Here is a 22,238-nt window from a genome sequence, read left to right as displayed (position 1 = left end):
ACAGGACTCGGACGGGGGAACAGGACTCGGGACAGGACTCGGACGGGGGAACAGGACTCGGGACAGGACTCGGACGGGGGAACAGGACTCGGGACAGGACTCGGACAGGGGACAGGACTCGGACAGGACTCGACAGGGGAACAGGACTCGGGACAGGACTCGGACGGGGGGAGAGGACTCGGGACAGGACTCAGAGAGGAACACCGGGAGACCTACAAGGACAGACAAAGGGACAAGCAGGCGGGGAGACACACGGCAAGACCTATAGACACACTAAGGGACAGAGAGAGGGAAGGAGAGGGGTGAACTCTGACACACGGACTGACAAACTGGCAGACATGACAAAAAACACGCAGACTGACACACCGACAGACAGGCAGACAGGCGGAAGAACAGATTGGCCGACGGGCTGACGGCCTGGGGGGCAGACAAACAGGCCAACATACTGGCTGACACACATGCGGGCAAACAGGCAGACAGGCAGGCGGGCAGACAAATAGACAAGGGGGCAGGTGAACAGGCAGACACACGGTGGGGAACATGGATAGGGCGAGGTCTCGGGGCACTGGGTAGGGGCATCGATGGTTTGGACACACTAGGGGGCGCGAAAACGCTAGGGGGAGCACGAACGCTAGGGGGAGCACGAACACTAGGGGGCAAGGCAGGTGGCTTTGCCTGCGGAACAGCGGCCAGAGCAGGCCGCGGCGGTCCCTGCGGGACAACAGACGGAGCAGGCGGCCTCTCCGGGGCTCTGGATGGATCCGGAGGCCCCCCCGGGGCTCGAGGCGCAAGCGAAGCATGAAATTTGGGTTTAGCAGGCGGCAGTGGCCCCTGCGGAACGAGGGTCAGAGCAGGTGGCCCCCGCGGAACAAGGGTCAGAGCAGGCGGGCCCACCGGGGCTCGGGGCGGCTCTGGAGGCCTCTCAGGGGCTCGAGGCGGCTCCAGAGGCCTCTCCGGGGCTCGAGGCGGCTCCAGAGGCCTCTCCGGGACTTGGGGCGGAGCAGGCGGGGAAGGCCCCTCCTGGACTTGGGGCGGCGCAGGCGGTTAAGGCCCCTCCTGGACCTGGGGCGGAGCAGGCCGGGGCCCCTGCCGTCTGGGCTGGGCAGGGGACAGGAACACAGACCCCAGCTGTAGGGAACCCGGTTGGGCAGGAGACAGGAACACGGACCCCAGCCGTAGGGAACCTGGCTGGGCAGCCGGACGGGACCGGCGGGACCCCCGCGGGCCGGGCCCTGGAAAGATCGCCAGTCGAGACCCTTCGAATGACGCAGGGCAGGGAACCGCTGGCTGGGCAGCTGGAGGTCTGGCCGACCGGGAGGCAGCCCGACCACGGCGCCTCCGTGACCGCCCGCCCCGGGCGCTGGGAAGCTCAAGGGCGAGGGACTCCCAGTCGCTGGGTGGCGAGTCCTCCGGGTCACTCCACCACCCCGGTGGCATGATAAAAAATAAAAAAAAACCTCTGCTGGGTCCAGCACTGGCTGGTTCCTTCTGTCACGTAACGGGTAGGGGGGACCCAAACGCAGAGGGAAAAAACACAAACTCAAAAAGGGACAATTAACAAAGACTTTACTTACATGACAGGCAAACAAGCAGGGAACAGAAAAGGCCACGATGGGCAAAAACACAAACTCAAAAAATATCTAATAACACAGAAAACAAGAGGAACTCAAAAACACGGGCAGGGCAGAACACAGGCAGGTAGAGTACATGGGCAGGTCAAACAAACACATGCAGGTACATACGGTCTGAAACAAACACAGATCGGGAACAAACACAAGTCAGGAACAAACACAAACAGGTCAAAAACGCAGGCAGGTACATACGGTCTGAACATACGTCGGAAACAAACACAAGGAACCAGCACCCGAGTCAAGGGAACAAAGAACTTAAATAGACAGGGGGTAACAAGACACAGGTGAACTCAAAAAACAATCAACCCCGAAAAGGAGGGGATAACAAGACACAGGTGGGAACAATGATAGAATAGCGGTAGCTAGCGTTTGTTGTGCAAATAGCTATGTAATTTAGTAACGTTATGTTGTCATCAAATGTAATACGAAATCTACATCAACAAATAATATGACCTCTCATGTTACACAAAAACTTATTAGGGTTCCATAACCCCCCCACCTTTAACGCTAGCAGACACCGGAATAAACAGTACGCCGCTCACACACACGTGAGTTGAAGAGCAAGCCTGTTGCGTTAGCTCCACCTACCCTCTCTGGCGGACCAACCACTGATGGATGATGGAAAACGCGTCACTATCTATGCGCCGCTTGTGATTTTTTCCCGGGAATGTCGCCACAGACACCCAGTTCTTTAATCGTAAATTACTATTATAATAATAATAATATAAATTTATATAATAATAGGCTCAATCACCATTGTGTTACCTAATTCAGCGATAGATAGTGACTTAATAGACATTTATTTTAATGAAAATCTTCGAGATTATTACTTTAAAGCAAATTTATTCTTTTATCTCCAGCTTCTGCTGAGCACAACCTTCACACATTTTTTTTGCTTTGGCATGTTGATGGTTAAGCGGTACACGGCTGTAAAGCGGACATGTGTAGAAGAGAAAGTGGAGTTGTTGGCATGTTTGTTTTATGAACCTCCTGATCAGCATGGGATGTTTGAACTTGTACCCCTGGGAATATTTTCAGTTTATTTAATTGTTATTATTTTTAATTATGTACTGTTCATTGTCTCCTCTCCTGTTAGTCACTTTGAGTATGGGATAAGTGGAGAAACACACCAAAAAAAAAAAAAGCCCTCAGCCTTAAATTATAATGCTGGATAGTCAAGGTACTACTCTTATATGTAACTTTTTTGGCGACATAGTTTTTTAAATATTACCTACTATGCAACCAAAAATGTATAGAACCTGGATATGAATGAGTATTTCTGCTAGAAATTTTTATTTTCTTTAAAATACAGTCCTAGTATTGTGACTAATGATCAGAATGAAATGTGTAATGAACCCTTCTGAATCCACATGATATTGGTCTACCACAAACAGTAGAACATAACAGATGCCACTGGGTTTCTTTGGGTCTTGTTTAATTAAATTATTGTAGATGTCTTGTGTAATAAAAAAGGATGATGGTGGCAAGACTCACCTCACTACAAATAATAATGTTAAAAGTATTTGATTACATGTTTAGCTTATGTATAATTAGGCACATGTCTTTATATATATACAGTATAATAGTCTATCCTGAAATTTGAATTTAACTGTGCTTACATACCTCTAAAGTATCGACTGCTTTTGTTATATCATTTCTGAAGGCATTCACAGCACTGGCCACCAATTCAAACAAGCATGGACCCGTCCAGACCCATGGCGCAACTCACTTCTGCAGACACATTTTAGCTGGCACCACCTGCGCATGCGTCCTACTAAACGAAGCACCACCTGCACATACGTCCCATAGAACATCCCTCAAAGGTCGTCCGTGAGTGAGTGAGTGACCACAATTTGCCATGCATAGCCCACGGAGGCAATTCCTGCCCGCCGTGGGAAAAAGAACACACCAAACCTGACCTGACATGAGCACACCACTGTGAGCAAAATGGACCTGTCCTGCTGTTTGCATACTAATTCACTCACTTGCAGCTGCTGTGCAATGAGTAGCCACACTCAGTACAGGACCAATTACATTTATCTAATATATAATTGTTGTTGTTGTTATTATCATGCAGGAACACATTAAGTTACCATGGGGGACACTTATTTGTTTATTTTTTTTATCTTACATTGTTAGCATAAATTGAGACTTTATTTTGAAAGAAATCCATGTTTTAAGGTTGCATGTCTGCTGAAGAAAACATATCAATGGTATCCATGCATCCCCCCTACTGGTGGGATGTTGGCATCCCAATTTATAGGTCGGGTCACCAGTTTGTCGCTGCTTGTTTTCTCAAATGTACTTCAATCCCCTGGAAACAAGGGGTTGGCAGCCTTTTTGTTGATGTGTCAGGCAATTATCCCAATTGGACCACCTATTTTGATAAAGCAATTACCACTAATCAAGCACAAATTATAACTGACATCAGTGTGTATGGGCAATGTGTCAAATTCTTAGTCTGACTATTTAGGATTGTGGACATGTGGCAGTATTTTGAAATGCCAATGCAGGTGCAGGAACAATAACAATAAAGGAATTATTGAGCCACAGATATGATTGATTTAATGTTAAGCAAATTAAACTTTTCAACATTGTTTTTGAAAAACCTCTAAGAATCTCAACAAAAAAAATCACTATTCATCAAATTGGTGCATTTCAAATACATGTTTTAAATATAGCAGCATACTTATTGGAGTTGTCTAAATATTTGTGAAATACAATAAAATAGCCAACTTAAATTATAGCAGGAAACAAAATTCAGGGGCAGGTTAAATGTAATCTTCATCATCAAGCAATCCTGTGTGCCTCTATTAATGAATATGTTCTGTCTCTGTTAACCCAAAGAGGGATTTGCACGGTATCCCTAGAATGGAAGATCCAATATCTTGCATACCTAACATGTTAATGTCTTCTTCTAACTATAATAGCTGCTGTGGTTATTGACAAGTATCCAGGTTTCCAGGTTGCATGGCTCTTAAATATTTGCACTGCATTACCACTAGGACACGGGGGATTCTAAAACTTCCCTGTTTACTGGGAGTGCCAATTTGTAATCATTTTGGTGAAATACACATACAGTGTATTGAGCGTTGTTAGCATAACAATTTGTCATTTTGGTGCTGAAATGTATATAAATTACACCATTTCCATGACTCTTACAGCACATTGTTTCTTTATTTCCCTGGTAGGGCAGTTGTGTGCACTTTCCACCCACCTTGGTTGCTTTGTGAATAGCACCTATTTTTTATGGCTCTCAAGATGGTTTAATTGATGTAAAACCATTGCAGTCATTTTGTGAATTGGTAATCACTTCCATTTTGTGTCTCATCTGAAGGATTTTGTTTTCGTTTTCAGTGTTGTATTTTTTGGAGAGCATATGTATGGCCCAAATCATAAACCTTTGAAAAGTTACTCTTTCTTTTAGTTGTTCCTATTTTTCACAAGGCTTTTTGCTAATTACCATACATTTCCAAAAGACAGTGTAGAAATGTGTGCATTACTTTCCCTGTGATTAAAGCTTGTTGTAAAGTAGATTTCAATCAAGTTCATTTTCACTTTAAAGTGTCCAGTGCTTTATGGTTGGGTTTGGAATTTGATATTTTTGTACTGTCATTAAAAGTGTAAAGCATTTAAATAAATATATATATTTTTAAAAAACCATTTATTTATATGACACGTTTTGTAGAACTTTGTGCAACCCAAAGTGCTTCTCATATAAGTAATTAATTAGAAATTATAATTCAACAGAGAAATCGATGAAATAAAATAGAAACAACACAATGAAGAAAGAACAATGCACAATAAGATTAAGGTAAATAATATGAAATAAAATATAAAATATGTTATAGTACAGACTTAATATACTAATTAAAAACCATCTTAAATATGTGTTCACATGTTATTTTTAATTACGCTGACTTTATGCTGACTGATACTGTGAATTTGATGAATTCTAGAAAACCACTCCAGAGCTTTGGTCCTCTCTGCTTCTATCAAGATTTCCTGTTGGGATGCTGAGTAGACAAGCTCTAGAGGACCATTGGGCTCCTGTGGATAAACAGTCAGAAATGTATTTTGCGGGTGAACCATAACAATGTCTCAGTGTTTATTCTAGAGAACCCCCTTGCATTGTGCCACAACCAGTTCCATGGGAGTCCTAGAATTCACATTTTGTCAGCCTCTAAGCATGTCTGAAAGTGAGATGATTGTGAGATATCAGGGGCTGGTCTGAGTTCTTGAAAACTGGAACAGGTACAAAGATAGCTTGAATATGATACCAGAGTAAATCTCCAAAGAATGACAGTTTGTTTGGTAATGAATGCAAAATTAGCAGATAGAACAATAATCGGGTTATCATAAAACATAAGTTGGTGGAAAACAGCTTCATAAATTTGTTATCCTGGTTGATTTGTATGAGATTGTAGGTAAAACTGTATTTAATATCAATATCATGAATGGTTATCAATGCAAACACATAGGAATCACTCTCAAATAATATGCATCCTAATGCAATTTTGTAATATGGAACTTGCTAAATGATAATTCTTTATGCTAGAATTTATAAGTAATTTTTCTCTGGATTGGGTGAAGGTAAGACCTATAGTATGAGGTTGCTTAGTCACAGCCCCAGCACTACAATCCACACATCATCTAAATGGTTGGCTAGGCAATGTATTCATAGAAAAACTGCTTGTCTTAAAGATAGGGCCCAGAAAAAAATCTCAGGTTATCATTTTACATATAATTCACTCACCCAGCACAGAGAGATTGACAGAGCCTCTATTTCAAGTCATGTCATGTGTCAAACAATCATTCAGTTAATTGTGGCAATCACCTCATTCATTCAATTACTACGTTAACAGGAAATGAGAAGAATACACTGTTTATGTCCTTTCGTACTTACGAAGGAGTGAGGTGTAAATAATTTTCCTTCGAGGATGTGGGACAATGTGCTACTCTGCAGTGTTAATAAATAAATGTTCTCCACTACTGAATGTCTGCCTGGATAAGAGTGTCTGCTAATTGATTGTAAAGAAATGTAAATATTATAAGTTGAAAAATATAATAAACTGTTTGCAGGAGGGGCATGTTGTGAATATCATATTTTAAGTAAAGGAAAAGGTCCAGTGCTCTTTTTTAAAAGACAGTTCATACTCTGATCTCCTTATGGTTTTTCCAGACTAGGGGGAAACAGAGGCGTCACTAGGGGGGTGCGGGGGATGCGGATCACACCGGGTGACACCATCAGAGGGGGGTGACACCGAAATGAGGATTACGGAGAGAGAGGGGATCACAGTATAGAATGTGCCATATCTGGGTATCAATCCCCCAGTCTAACCCCCAGCTGGGGTTTGGTACTGTATTTTGGTTGAGAGATGGGATGCCCCACAGACTGTGCCACATGGTTTCCCCAGTGCCCTAAATTGTGTTGTTAAGCTAAATCATCATTGTGTTTTGGTTTACTGTCCCTCCTTTCATTTATTGACATTGATGTGTGAAAACCCTGCCTATAATAAGATCTGACAGAATTCATCACAAATGACAGCTAGTATTTGGCCTTCACTGTTTAGCTGGGAAATATTTTTTCAGCTGTATGCCGTTGATCCAAAGATATCTGGGCATTTTCCTTATAGTGCTATTATAGTGTAAAATAGAAATGTGAAGTGACAGTCCTTGTCAAAGCCCGGAATAGCATTAAATGGAAGTTTTTCTACATCCAGACTGTAAACCAGTTTAGGACTCAAAATCCTGACAGATTCATAAATTTGTGAGTTGTTTGACTGTTTTCTGTTTAAATTGATTGGGATTGCAATATCCTGTGAGCTTTTCTTTTGTTTGGTGAAATACTTTAATATATTGATAGTATATTGTCCTGTCTGTACAGCAAACCATTTGTGCCATTGTTTGATATGCACATTCATCAGCTGTTTGTGTTTATTGTAGATAAGTTACAACATGCTTCCACAAAGATGCACATAATTTTGAGTGATCCGCTTTTTCAACAAGACTATTTGCGCTGATGTTTTACTGATGCTTCTGTAGAATCATAAATCATATGGCACCTCATTGCTTTCTTTCCCTTTAAGGTTTTTGGCAGCTATTTTCTCCCTTGCTTTTTAAGGGCCAATTCTGATCATTATCATGTGGTCTAAAGATCAGGTGCAATATAAGAAAAAAAAATGTATCTTAAGTTCATATGCAATGTATCATTAGGATGTTGATTTAATCTGTCATCGGTTTGGACATTGTTTACATTTACATTTCACTTCCTCCACATTTATTCTTTACATTATTTGTTGTTGTTTTGCACTGATGAATACCTCATAATTACCCCAATTTGTATAATTAATCATGTGTCTGTCCTGATTGCAAATGATGACTGCTGACTTTGGAGTTCCTATATGGATGCCTGGAAGATAACTGCTGAAATTCTGGTTGACAGTCCAGATGGGCAGATACTCACTTTTCTTGAGGGCCCTGTTTTTAGATCATTTGTATTTGCCATTCTTAGAATCTTGGAATTATGAACAGTAATTCTGCACAAACATATGCACAGTATACACAGGGCCAACAGAGTAAAATGGGAGACCCATACAAAAGAAGAAAACCACCCACTCACAACTTAATTACAGTCATTGAAACATTGAAACAATTGAGTGGTTTTGTTGTATTGTCTTCATCTTGTTACTGAAGTAGATCTCTGCCGTGATTAATCAGTATGCCTCTGTTGTGATTAGAATCAACAGTAGCCCCCTAATGTCACGTATTATCACTATAATATTAACATATTAACCTCCTGTGGTCATGCAAGCTGTTGGTAGTAGTTTCTGTTTTCATAATTTTTTTGTTTTCAAGGTTGTCTTTGTTTTAAGGGGTTACTCTAACCTAGCTAAGGTTGTTGTAGACGCTCATTGTCAAGGAAGTGGATTTTGTTAATTTTCTTTGACTGGGTCCTTGGAATATATAATTGGAAAAGTTAAAAAAAAAAAAAAGTTAGGTTATGATTTAACATACAGGTCAATGCGGAAGTACTTTGTTGTTTTGGCTCTCTACTCCAGCACATTGGATATGAAATAATGCAATGAATATTAAAGTGCAAACTGTCAGCTTTTATTTGAGGGTATGTACATCCATTTTGCGTGATTTGTGTAGGAATCACAGCCCTTTTATTTAGTCCCATTATATTAGGAGAGCAAAACTAATTGGATATTTGGATATTCTCTGCTGTTTCTTGGCTAGTTGTGTGTCTTTGCAACATTAGGTCAGTCACAACAAATCTATTGAAGATCTCAAGCTGATTCTTGGTGTGACATTTGCATTTGGAGTCTGTGGTTGTTGTCTCTCAATATGAGGACCGAATAAGTGTGTCAACTGCTTGATACATTTTTAGGAAGCAAGAATGCACTGATGAGCTCAGTAATAGAATATTACCTGGTGGACCACTGTAGTGGATGGCTGAAGAATACTTTCAATTGTGAAGAAAAACCAATTTTCAACTGTCAACAGACCAAGAGCACTCACCAGGATGTAGGCATAGATGTATCAAAGACTACCATAAAGAGAAGACTACACCAGCATAACCTCAGAGGGTTCACAGCAAGGTGCAAAGTACTGGTAAGACCAGGTTGGAGTTTGCTAAAAAAAATTTTTTAAAGTAAATTAAAAAACTACAGTTTTGGAAGAAAGTGTTATGGACAGATGAGACAAATATCAGCCTATACCAAGGTGATTGAGAGGAAATTATGGTGAAAGAAAGGAAATTCTCATATCGAAAAATTATATCTGCTCAGATCCAACTAACCAACCACTTCACCTTACAGCTAGACAATGTCTCCAATCGTTCTGCTAAAGCAATTAAAGAGTTTTCAAGGCTGAAAAGTAGAATGTTCTTGACTAGCAAATGAAATCACCCATCTTGAATCCAATTGAACATGCATTTCACTTGCTGAAGCCAAGACAAAAGGCAAAATACCCTGAAACAAACAGGAACTGAAGATGGTTGCATTACAGGGCTAACAGAGCATCACCAAGGAAGATGCCCAACCTATGGTGATTTCTGTGGGTCGCAGACTTAGCCAATCATTGTTTGCAAAATATTTCCAACGAAGTACTACATATTATGACTTTATTTCAGATTTGTTGATGTTAATTTGTCAGGTTAAGTTAATCACGTTTGCTCCCCTAAAATTTGGGGACTACATATTAAATCAAAATTAATTTATTTAGCACATTTCACATACAATTGTCACAATACGCTTCACAGACAACCCTGGCCTAAACCCCCACAGGAGCAAAGGTGAGGCAACCAAGGCAACAGTGACAAGGAAAAACTCCCAGTTAACAGATAGGAAGTAGCCTTTGAAGGAACCAGACTCAAGGGGGAAACCCATCCTCTGGTTGGCTCAGGGTGTAGATTTAAATGACCAAAACAGTCAGTCCTTCAATGTTCACATCAATCAAATTACTGGCAGCTAGGTGACAATCCTGAGGTGGTGACTCAGTTGATGGGCGGGGCTGGGTGTCGATGGTGGGCAGGGTGGTGACGAAAGAGGAGGCCAGACTGCAATGATGGGGGAGACCAGATAACAATATTCTTGGGATTTGGGGCAAGAGCCTCGCCGGCAGCATGGGGAAGAAAATGGAAAAAGTCATAATTGATGTGCAGTAGAACAACAGGGAATATAATAAAGTAACAGGGGCATGAATTGGGGATTACAAAGTGGCCCCGCCAGGGCTAAACTATAGCTGCATATCTACTAGGACAGGGATTGAGAACCCATGCAGTCATGAGAACGAGACAACAATACCCGCTTATCAAAAGCCAGCCCATGTAAAGTGGGGTCACAGACGCCATCCCACAATACTCTATGGCTACAGTCCTTTCCCACCCTGTCTCCAGACTATAACTGATGATAAGCCTCAGCATAAAGGTGTGTTTTTAATCTAGATTTAAATATTGCGACTGTGTCTGACTCCCTTAGAAATTTTGGAAGGGTGTTCCACAGTAGTGGGGGTCTGTAAAAGGGAAATCTACCCTTCTTTAGGTTTTTAGATATTTTTATGCCTGCATATTGAGAATAGAGTGACCTTGTGGGTTTATAAGGTGAAAGCAGGTTAGTTGCATAAACTGGTGCAAGTCTATGCAGAGCTTTAAAAGTCTGGACCAAAACCTATCCTATACTTAAATGGTAGCCAGTGAAGCGACGCTAGCACTTGGGTAATATGCTCATACTTCTTAGTTCTAGTAGGATCCAAGCAGTTGCACTCTGCACAAGCTGAAGATTCTTTAGTGAGGTATTAGGTCAGCCAGATATCAGGGCATTATAGAAATCTAGCCTAGACGTAACAAAAGCATGGATCAATTTCTGCATCCCCTAATCATAGAAAATGCCTGATTTTAGCTATATTCTGTAACTGAAAGAAAGCAACTCTGGATCTGTTTTTTATGTGCGTACCAAAGGTTAAATCTCGATCAATGTTAACACCAAGGTCTTTCACAGCCATATTTGGTACAACTAAACAACCATCACAATTTAGAGTGAGAGTACCCATTTTCTCCTTAAGTATTTTGGGCCCTAAAACCAATATTTCAGTCTTTTCTGAGTTCATGAGCAGAAAATTCAAAAGCATCCAGACCTTGACATCTACAATACAAGCCTCTACCAGAGAACGCAATAGCGCTTTGCCATGTTTGATTGAAATGTAGCAGCATATAAATATTGTTTTCTCTGTGCTTCCTGGTTGTGTGTCGCTCCCAGGTGGTGGGTGTGTCACTCGATAGAGCGCAGCTGGTAGTTATTCATTGAGCTGGGGTCGCGTATTTAAGTAGTGGCTTCCCCCCTGCTTCCTGCTCTCCTTCCGTTGTGTCACTTCCGGGTCATAGGTGTTGTCTTGCTGTCTGCGACAGGTACGTTTGCTCTTGCTTCAACTCACTGGTTGCTTGTCGTATTGATTGAATGCTTATGGCGTTTATTTAGCGCTACAGAGTTGTTGGTGCGCCCCGGCTTTGTGTGTGGCTTGTGTGCCGCTCGCTTGGTTTCGCTGTGGTAAGTGTTCTCTCTCTATCTCAGCATTAGTGTATGTTATGCTATTGGCTAATGCTGGTGTGGTCACAGGTTAAAGCGCTGGTAGCTGAGTTGCTGGGGTGCATGGGCCCCTCTCCCTCCCTCCTCTGTGCTAATGCCCTGCGGATGAAGGTGATATTTTTGGAATCAGCTGATATTCACCGCCGCTACCGAACATCATCAAAATGTGACGAGCTGCTGCGCTGCTGCTGTTCTGTCTCCAGCTGCCACTTTTCCATTGCTCGTGCTGCGCTGTATGCCATTTTGTATGCTGTTTTTTCGCACGGCTGCCTCTGGCTGATCGCTACATTCTGTGTCCTGCATGGCTGTATTGCAAAGCTAGCCGCTCTGCTTTCTCTCTATACAAAAAAAGGACTATTTGGCTATACACAAGGCTTTTAGCCGGGGTTAAAATCCCCCTTCCCGTAATTGTGTGGAGGATTTGTGGTTTATTTCTTTAGTTTTTCTTAGTTTGGATTACTCCCATTATTAGTTTGGATTAATTATTAATATACATCTTTTTTTTGATTACTTCTGTTTGTTCATTTTGATTTAGTTATTTTAGTTGCCCCCTTCAGTCCTTATTTGTTTTTGGGTTAATTTCAACATTTTTCCTGTGGTTTTATATTAAGACAATTTGGTTTTTATTTTCATTTGTTTATTTTCCTGATTTCCCTTCCACTAATTGTTTTATCCCTTTTCAGTTGCTGAGGTCGGTGGCGGTGCTGGTGGCGGGATCCCCCCCCCCCTTTGTGTGCTGTGCTCCCTGGGATTTGAGTTGTGTCACGACCGTGTGTGTGTGTTTCACGTGTGCGTGGGTGATTTTTGGTTTGTGTTGGGTGACTTACTCCCCACTGGCCCCTGTCCATCCGGTAAGCCTCAGCCCTGATCAGGTTCCCCTTTCCCTCCCTGCATGAATGGTGTTTTAACAGAAATATTTTAATAGTTGAGTGTAAAATAAAGATCTATTTTCTTTACAAATTGGAACCACGTCTCTGCCCTTTTGAGTGTTACGAACCTGTGTGTCTTGTGTTCAGATTTAAAATATTTCCCTGGGTGAAATTCCCAGGGTGGCGTTGTCTGGCAACTTAAAATTATAAATGTTATTATTGATGCGCTTGTGTGAGTACTCGCTGCCACAGAAATATATTGTATGTATCGTTCACATATCAGTGAAACTCTACACCATGTGCCTGGATAATATTGGCAAGGGATAGCATATATAATGAGAAAAGTACTGGTCCTAGCGCTAATCCTTGTGGAATACCGCATCTCATCATAGAATAGTCGGACTTCTTTTAATTTAACAAACTGTCACATCAGTATGATAATATAAAAAGAGCTGTTATTTTTATTTTTATTGATATGGATGTAAATGCCCTCAAATTACAGCTGCACTTTAACCACTTTTACATATTCATTACTTTATTTCAAATCAATATTCTGCAGTAGGGAGCCAAAACAACAAAAATTGTGTCACTATCCCAATACTTTTGCATTTAAATCTATATTTTGTTTGCATTAGCTGTAGTTTCACCACAGAAAGAATCAAACATACAAAGACAAGGGAGTCTGTCTGTGGTATTCCAGTGAGAAATTACATATTACATCAATCTTCTGTCGACTCCATAGCCATCAAAAACAACAGCTGTTGTAAAGGCTTAGCTGTGTACAATCAGCTTTTTTGGTGGTAAAAGCTTGGAGCTGTTAATTACTAAGATTAAACACAAGCCAGCAAAATATCCCAGTCTGCTCCTCCAACCAGCAGAGTAACCTACTCTCAGCATACGTGAAATGCTAATTTAATCCACCAACAATGAAACTCCACTCCCACTCTAATGACCAATAGTGGCCTCTGCTAGTGCCAATCAACATTACAAGAAGCTGATTTTGTCACAGCCTAAGCCTTCATTCTATCCTTCCAATTCCTTGTTCCTACTGAGAATTGGAGCTACCTCAACAACTGCTATACGAGCTGCACTATGCTCCATGTATCATTCTCTCATACCCTGACTCCTTGGGTGTAGCAGTAGCATAGGTCTCCCAGTTTTTATCTCATGGGAATTCATGGTCCTTCCTCTCACTCAGCTCAATATATCCTATTTGAATGGCATACAGTAATATTTACCATCCAAAACTGCACATCATTTTCCTTTATTGCCCACTTAGGCAAAAAATAATTTTCCTTGAAGAACTGGACCCTTCCTCAGCTCCATCCCAGGGGATGACATCCCTATGCTATTTCTTGGTGACTTATATATATATATCCAATTCCAGAAGCCTCAGTCTGCTGCCCACTACTTGATTCATTTATCAATAAGAATAATAAAGTTTATTTATATAGCACTTATAAAAAGTTATTGCAAAGTGCTTCACAAAAACATAAGAGAAGAGTAAAACAGGTAAAATCAAAAGGAATAATAACATGATAAAACAAGACTTGATGTGTATAAAATTTAAAAAATGCTATGAGATATACAACAATAGAACAATAAAACAATATGGAAATAAAACATTTTTAAGTTAAGATAAAGTAGAGCCACAGGGCCCGGACTGCAAAGGTTTTCAACTTGGTCCTTGGTTCTCAACTTAGTCCTTGGAACAGCCAGCAGGTTCCCTCCTGAGGACCTCAAGTTGTGCACAGGTTTATAGGGAGACAATAACTCTAAAATGTATTCTGGAACTAGGCCATGCAGTGCTTTAAAAGTAATCAGTAAAAGCTTAAAATCAATCCTAAAACTGACAAGCAGCCAGTGCAGGGAAGCTAAAATAGGGGTAATATATACCTTATCTTGGTTTCAGTTAAAAGTCTAGAGGAGAGTTATGTACAATCTGGAGCATATTAAGAGTTTTTTTACTAAGACATGTTCAAAGACCATTACAGTAGTCAAGGTGCAAGAAAATAAAAGCATGAATGATGACCTTGGTGTCTTTAAACCTCAAAAACATGACTGAAAAACCTTGTTGATATGACTCTCAGAGCTTAAACCAGGATCAAATATGACACCATATTTGATCTTTACAATGTTCTTTACAATGAACTTGACATTACTAGAATAGGAACACAGAAATGATTGGATTTGGGGATGCCAATGATCTAGGTCAATTATGAGAATGTTGGTTTTGTCTGAAATTAGTAGGAGAAAATTAGTAGACATCCAGTCCTTAATGTCTGCTAGGCAGTTACCTAAACAGGAGAGGTTTGAAAGGTTGTTGGGCTTCAACTGAATATATAATTGAGTATGGTCTGCATAACAATGAAAAGAAATGTCATGTCTCTGAATAATATGGCCATGGGAAGCATATATAAACAAGATCGGTCCCACGATTGAACCTTGAGGCACTCTACAAGTTATAGGGTAGGAAAGGGATGCATGATCACCAAGTGACACAAAGAACGTTTGATTTGTTAAGTAAGATGTAAACCACTCCAAACCAGTTCCAGATTTGCCAGCAGATATGCTCTACTCTCTTAATTAGTATGTCATGTTTGATGGTGTCAAAAGCTGAATTTAAATATGACAAAACAAGTATAGAACAGTCACCAGCAAACCTGACTAAAACCCTTTAAATATATATATATATATATATATATATATATATATATATATATATATTCTTTTTTTTTACAGATTCCAAAAATTGGAGCGCAACCATCTTTTCCAGAATTTGAGATAAATGTAAGTTTAGAAATTGGTATGTAGTTACTACTATTTGATGGGTCAAAGCCAGGTTTTTAAAATGTTTTTATTTTTTAAGAGGCTGGACACAAACTGTCTTAACACAAACAAGGACACAGCCAGAGGATAGGGAGCAAATAAGGTGTTGCTAATATGTCTATGAAAAATTTGGAAGGAAAAATGTGAACAGTACTTGAGGAGGGTTTCAAGTGTGGCACAATATCTGTTAGGATCATGATAAGAGATTAGTAAAAACTGGTTAAGAATGGTATTTGTCAGTGAAGGACACTTGAGCATAAACAAGAGATTGGATACCCTTAATCTTATCAGTAAAAAAGGATAAAAATTTAAAACATTCTTTACTTGAAGATTCTCACTCTAAAAATGACTGAACCTAGGGCTATGCTTATTAACACAGATTATATCAGAAAATAACTTAGCTCTCAAATTCCTAACTAGCTTATATAAGAAGCCATTAAGTCTTTCATCTGTTGGTAATGGCAATGGAACATAGTGTTCTCAACCGACGTTCCACCCTCCTACATTTTCTTCGAAGTGTAGATGTCCTTACTAATCCAGGGACATGACCCTGTCTTCTGTTTAACTCTACATTTCAGAAGAGCAAGAATGTCTCAAGTGGAGGTACAGACTAGGATAAAATAGCTTACTAATTTATCCACATCAGAAATATGGGTAAAGTTATAAATAGCTAAAATGATGGAGGAGAATTTAGAGGCAGTGTTCTCATTAAAAATGTGAGAGCACACAGTATGTGTCTGGTTCTTTGTGACATCATGGAGGAGAATATCAAAAACAATACATGAATGATCAGAAACATGGAAATGTGCCATGAAAAAGTATCTGCCCCCTTCCTTATTTCCTCTATTATTACATATTAGTCACACTGAAGGCCTTCAGATTTTTCGGCAAAATCTAGTGTTAGACAAACACATTTTTTAGCTTCACAATGGAATTTATGAGGCATATCAAAATACAGGTTCAATTTACCTTGAACAAATGCAGAAGTTCTAATGTATTCCCTGAATTTCAAAGTAAAAATAATACAGTTTCAATTGACCTACCGTATGTACTTATTCTTAGTTCATGAAAATGTATTGTAGTTTTTATCATGGTGTGTGGCTCACCTTCATGAGATAACGTAGTCACTCCAAATCCTAACCCTGCTGTAGTGGTTGATTATCCATTGAACTATTACAAGGATGTTGTTGAGTCTCTTCGATTTAATGGCCATCCATACTTATTTGAACTAGAATACACTGATGAAGAGCTAAATTAAATTTGCTGTTGAGCAGTGGAGAGTAATTCCTTTAAAAAGAGGTTGCATTTTGTATTAATTTAGAGACCTACTGCTGAAATAATTGAAGTTCGATCTGCAGAATGTGTGGACTTGATCAGTGAAATTAAAAGGTTTGTGAATTTCGATTTTAAGACAAAACATATGGTAATCAGCCAAACCTAGTTTGTTAAAATTAGTGTCACACAAAATTATGTATGTAATAAACACACATTTCCAAAAGAGATTTTAGACTATAAAACTTCACATGAAACCTGTACAGTTCAGTCAATAATTTTTTAAGCCCAACTTTTAAAACTTAGATCTTCTCTTGGAAAAGAGAGAAGATCTTACACTAAAATAAGAAAATGTTAATAATAAGTTCTGTTATTTTTTGTTTGCTAATACTTTTTCTCTCCTCTTTGTTGAGGCCCCACTTTACCTGTATGTTTGATTTGCATAAGCTTGGATAAATTATAGATAAAAATCAAAACGCTTCCCTGGATGCAATACATCTTCAATTATTATGCTCTTACTCAAATTTCCCTTAGTTGTATTTTGTGAAAACAAGCTCCTGCGCATGAGCTGGGAGCAGTCTAGTGATGGGGAGACATCCCCATGCTATACTAAACAATTTTTAGGCAGGTAAGGTATTTTAGAGCCACATTAGCCAGCGCTGGGTGTATCATTAGCCAACAGTCTTTTTTACTACCTACTACCGCCACGGTGATGTCCAGCGGAGTCAGACATATCTAGCATTACAGCATCGATTTCTGCACAAGCAGCTACCTAATTTTGTAAAGATGAAATCATATAAAATCATATATTGCAAAACTATTTTCTTAAATAAAGGACACAACTGAATTCATTCCAATGTTTGTATTTCTAAAGTATAGTGGTTTTATTATATAGGCTCAGTCAAAATGTATTGAGGCATATTATAGGAACACTGAGAAAAGCGTTAAATTGAGCATTACAAAACATGAAATGAAAAAAGTTGTTAAAGAAATATGAAGTTCAACATTTAAAAAAAAAATCATTTATGCAGTCAAAATGAATTCAGTGCATTTCTACCTCCTTTCTCCTTGGAGTGCATTGCTCTCTTCTTATTTATTCCACAGGGAAAGCACAGCTTTGGTGGTTGCTGGGACCGCACACGCACATGAAGTTACATTTCATGCACTTGTCACGTAGATGCTCTATTCCATTTATTCGAAGGCTCCGCAGAGTTCTAAGCCTATCATTGCTATAACTACAGTGTCCACAATTATTCATGCCCATCCTAAAGGCTTAATCAGCTTAATCGTACATTTGCAGTGAATGAATTTCATGTGAGTATATGGGTGAAACTGGTTTTGATAGCGTTTGATTGGGAAATTCTTATCAAAGCGCCGGTCATTCAGTTGCTGAACAGCGGGGATTTGGTTTTGTGAAGAAAGATAACGAAAAATAATATATATTTTTTTCGATTTTTAATTTTATTTAAAAAATGTTATTTTACGCCCAAATATTTAGGAAAGTCTTGGAACTAGGAGGATATAGCATTTACAGCGCTAGAGAAATTTTATTCTTAAAGTCTAAAAAGCCTGATGGTATTGCTCTGGCCTATCTAGTGTTAAGGGATATTCTCCCTCACTGTCTCTAAGCAGGTGTGTGTGTGCATGTCTAACTGAAGAAGTTGGTGCTGACTTTTGAGTGAATCACATCAAAGAGTGGGGGAAAAAGATCCAAATCCGAATAATATTGGCCAAATTTTGGAGGAGAAAACATTTGGAGATAACGTATTATTCGAGTGTTGCCCAATATGGCATTTGTATTCTACACCATCCCTAGTACCCACACACTGGTTGCACCCGATGTTTGATGATTCCCATTATGCAGAAAAACAGTGGAGCAATATTTCAATCATGATGGTAATAATGGTTAAAAATTGCTCCTCACCAATCACAGCTAGCAATGTTACAGTGTAAATACATTTTACTCAATTGTTTTACCTTGCACATATGACAAGCCTGTTTGTGTATAGTGGCAGGTTGGTAGGAAACTCATGGAATGGCTCCTGTCAGATAGTTTGCAGCTGCAGATGGCAATCTGGACAATGTGAGCTGCACAGTCTTCAGCCGCCCTGACAGGAGCTGTCTGAGAGCTGAAATTGGGCACAGCTGTCCCTTGTCTCACGAGTGTCAGACACAGCACATTAATGCGATCAGGCAACTGAATAAAAGGGAAAAAGGCCAAGGAAGGGCGAGAAGCCAGATGCTACCATACTGAGCCGGGGGCGGGGGGTGTGGCTTCGGCTTTCCCGCTCAAAGTCTCCAGAAAGCGACACAGGGAATTTCTTCTAGTGACGGAATTGCCAGGCCATTTCTCCACAGATATAACACCCATGCAACTACTCAGAGGGAGAAGAAAAGGCAGATGCAATTCCCAGCCAAGTAAAATATCCCACACAAATCCTAGAAGCTATGAATTTTATGTAAAATGGTAAGAACCTCAGGTCCCAGTGGGTGGAATTTTACACAAAATTTTAACCAACGGTCTCATTTGCTTCAGACAATGAATATTTTTGTACTGAACACAATTCCAGACTGCTTCAAAGTGACATGCAGTATCAATGGGATTCCCCAGCAATTTATATTAGATGGAAGTTCATTACATTACATGTTGGCATATAACAGCTGCTTTTATCCAAATCAGCTTCCTCACATTTTTACATAACTACAATCTATTTATACAGCTGGACATTTTCCACAATTTTTCTGCAATTCAGATTACGTACTTTGCTCAAGGGTACAATGGCTTTGCCCCGGCTGGGAACTATTCTCACAACATGAGTTACAAGTCCAGTTCCTTCGTCGTTGTATTACATCACAACCCAATACCATTGTATTAATTTATTATACACTTTTATGAACCATCAATTCAACTATGTGTATTCTAGTGACCAACTTTGAATAAAAACACTATTTGTTTTTCAGTTAACCTATCATTTTAATAATTCAGCCCTTTGTGAAGTATTACCTAGTTAATCCATTCTCATAAACATTCTCCTAATTCATTCCAGTTCATTCCATAATTCAATTTTCCCCATTTCAAAGGTGGCCAGAAATCAAATTATGATGGGAATTTTATCCATTTCAAATTTATTCATCACATTTAACATATTTTAGTTTTTTGACAACAGTAGTTTCATAAATACTGGAAATGTTTTGCGACTGACCGGAATTGCCAAGTATATAGCAACCAAAATCAGGACATATAGATGAAAATATGTTGAATCTAAGGATGTGAACATATGATGCCAAATAGAAACAGCAAAATATACATGAATTTACAGATACAAATACAAAACAAAAAATACAAAAAAATACATATCTAAAATTTTATATTTTACATTTCACAAGTAAATCCTACCTAACAATTACTCTTTCTGCTACACTGAACAAAAATATAAACGCAACACTTTTTTGCAGCCATTTTAATTGTTCTATGTGCACAAATATGTTATTTCTCTCAAATTTTGCCCACAAATTTGTTTATATCACTGTTGGCTAGCATTTCTCCTTTGTCAAGATAATCCATCTCCTGCACAGGTGTGGCATATCAAGATGCCGATTAAAAGCCATGATCACTACACAAGTGTTCCTTATGATGAATAAAAGGCCACCCTAAAATGTTGAGTTTTTTTCTCTTCATTGGCTTGGTCTTTTTTCATGGGAGCACATAAAACTTGGTATTCTTAGTACTATTTGAACAGCCCAGCAAACAACACCTTTCCATTTCATAAGCATTTCCACCAACTGCTCATACTATTATTATATGGAGTGTGACGGATTGGTTACCCTCACCGTGAGGACATGATCTATTTAGGAACTGTCTGTATGATCATAGCTGACCCCTCCCTTTCTATGTTGATTGACAGGCTGAGTAGTTCGGAAATAAATATGCATTGAAATAAATATATTAATAAATAAACCCATTTTCTACATATGATTATTCCTGGTCAGGGGCGTGGGAGGTGTTGAAGCCCATCCCAGCATGCATTGGGTGAGAGGCAGGAATACACCCTGGACAGTTCTCCTGTCCATCGGAGGGCAAACTCAACATTCACTCACACACTGAAACCTTGGGGAAATTTAGACTCTCAAATTAGCCTAACCTGCATGTCTTTTGACTGAGGGAGGAAACCGGAGTACCCAGAGGAAACCCACACGGACATGGGGAGAACATGCAAACTCCACACAGAAAGGCCCCGGCTGGGACCAAGAACCAACTTGTTGTGTGCTACCCATTGCACCACTGTGCCGTAGTAAAGTAATAAAAGAGTCAATGTGTAAAGTGTCCTGCGGAAATGAAAACATCATGAAATACATCCATCCATCCATTATTTATACCCACTTATCCTGGTCAGTGTCACAGCCAGTGCTGGAGCCTTTACTAGCATGCATTGGGCGAGAGGCAGGAATACACCCTTGACAGGTTGCCAATCTATTCACTTATCCACCCATATCTATGGGCAATTTAGAGTGTCCAATTAGCCTTATCTGCATGTCTTTGGACTGTGGAAGGAAACCGGAGTACCCGGAGGAAACCCATGCGACACGGGGAGGACATGCAAACTCCACACAAACTCAAACCCAGGACCTTCTTGCTGTGAGGCGACAATACTATGCACTGCACCACCATGCTGCTCCATGAAATAAATAGGAGACATAAAATAATGAATATATATATATATATATATATATATATATATATATATATAGCTTTCCACATTTAGTCTTTCATAGTAAATATAGTAGGAGACTACCAGCACGATTGCCGGTACTCTCCTGCCGGTACTCTGCTGGTACTATTTTACTGCTGATACTAAACTTTGCCAGCTCACTTATTTTTTGCTCTTTGTATATGTCAACTTTGTATACACTTTATAGATTTTTTAAAATGTATTAGTAATTTGTAAATTTGTGAACACAAAACAACTGTATCTATAAAATGGCAAAGCATATACGCATGTAAATACCATGAAACAAAATATGATCAGTGTGACTTGCATTGACCTTGTGTACACAACAAGTGTTATAGGTGCACTTCTTTGCCCTTTGGAAATCTTGTATCTGGCTGTTCTTCCAACATTGGCAATCAGTGGGTTTCTGACATTTTTGATTCAACTTTTCTATTAAGTTTTCTGCCTGGAATCTGGACACCTGGTCTAGAGGACAGACTCTTCTCTCATTATCTGCAAGATAGCGGACACTGCGCAATCTCAGCAGCACCATAGAAAATGTCAAATGTATCGATAAAACACTTCAGAAAATCATCAGTCTGGTTGTGCAGATCAGGCAAGATACTGCATCAGGCATGTTCTCAAGGAAGGATTAAGAAAGTTTTCATACAGCTCAGAGAGAAGATGTCCTTTTTATAGCCACAGTCTCAGAATTAATAGGAAACTGGTGAAATCCTGTGACTTCCTACTTGTCTGGCTCTGAGAGTTTTTTTTGTTTCCATTGTAACTCACATGGGAGGCACTTTGACATGCTCGCCAAGCTGTAGGAGATGACTTCAA

This window comes from Anguilla rostrata, chromosome 5 (genome assembly GCF_018555375.3).
Source record: "Anguilla rostrata isolate EN2019 chromosome 5, ASM1855537v3, whole genome shotgun sequence".
NCBI classification, from domain to species: Eukaryota; Metazoa; Chordata; class Actinopteri; order Anguilliformes; family Anguillidae; genus Anguilla; species Anguilla rostrata.
Note: the sequence above shows the minus strand (reverse complement) of the source record.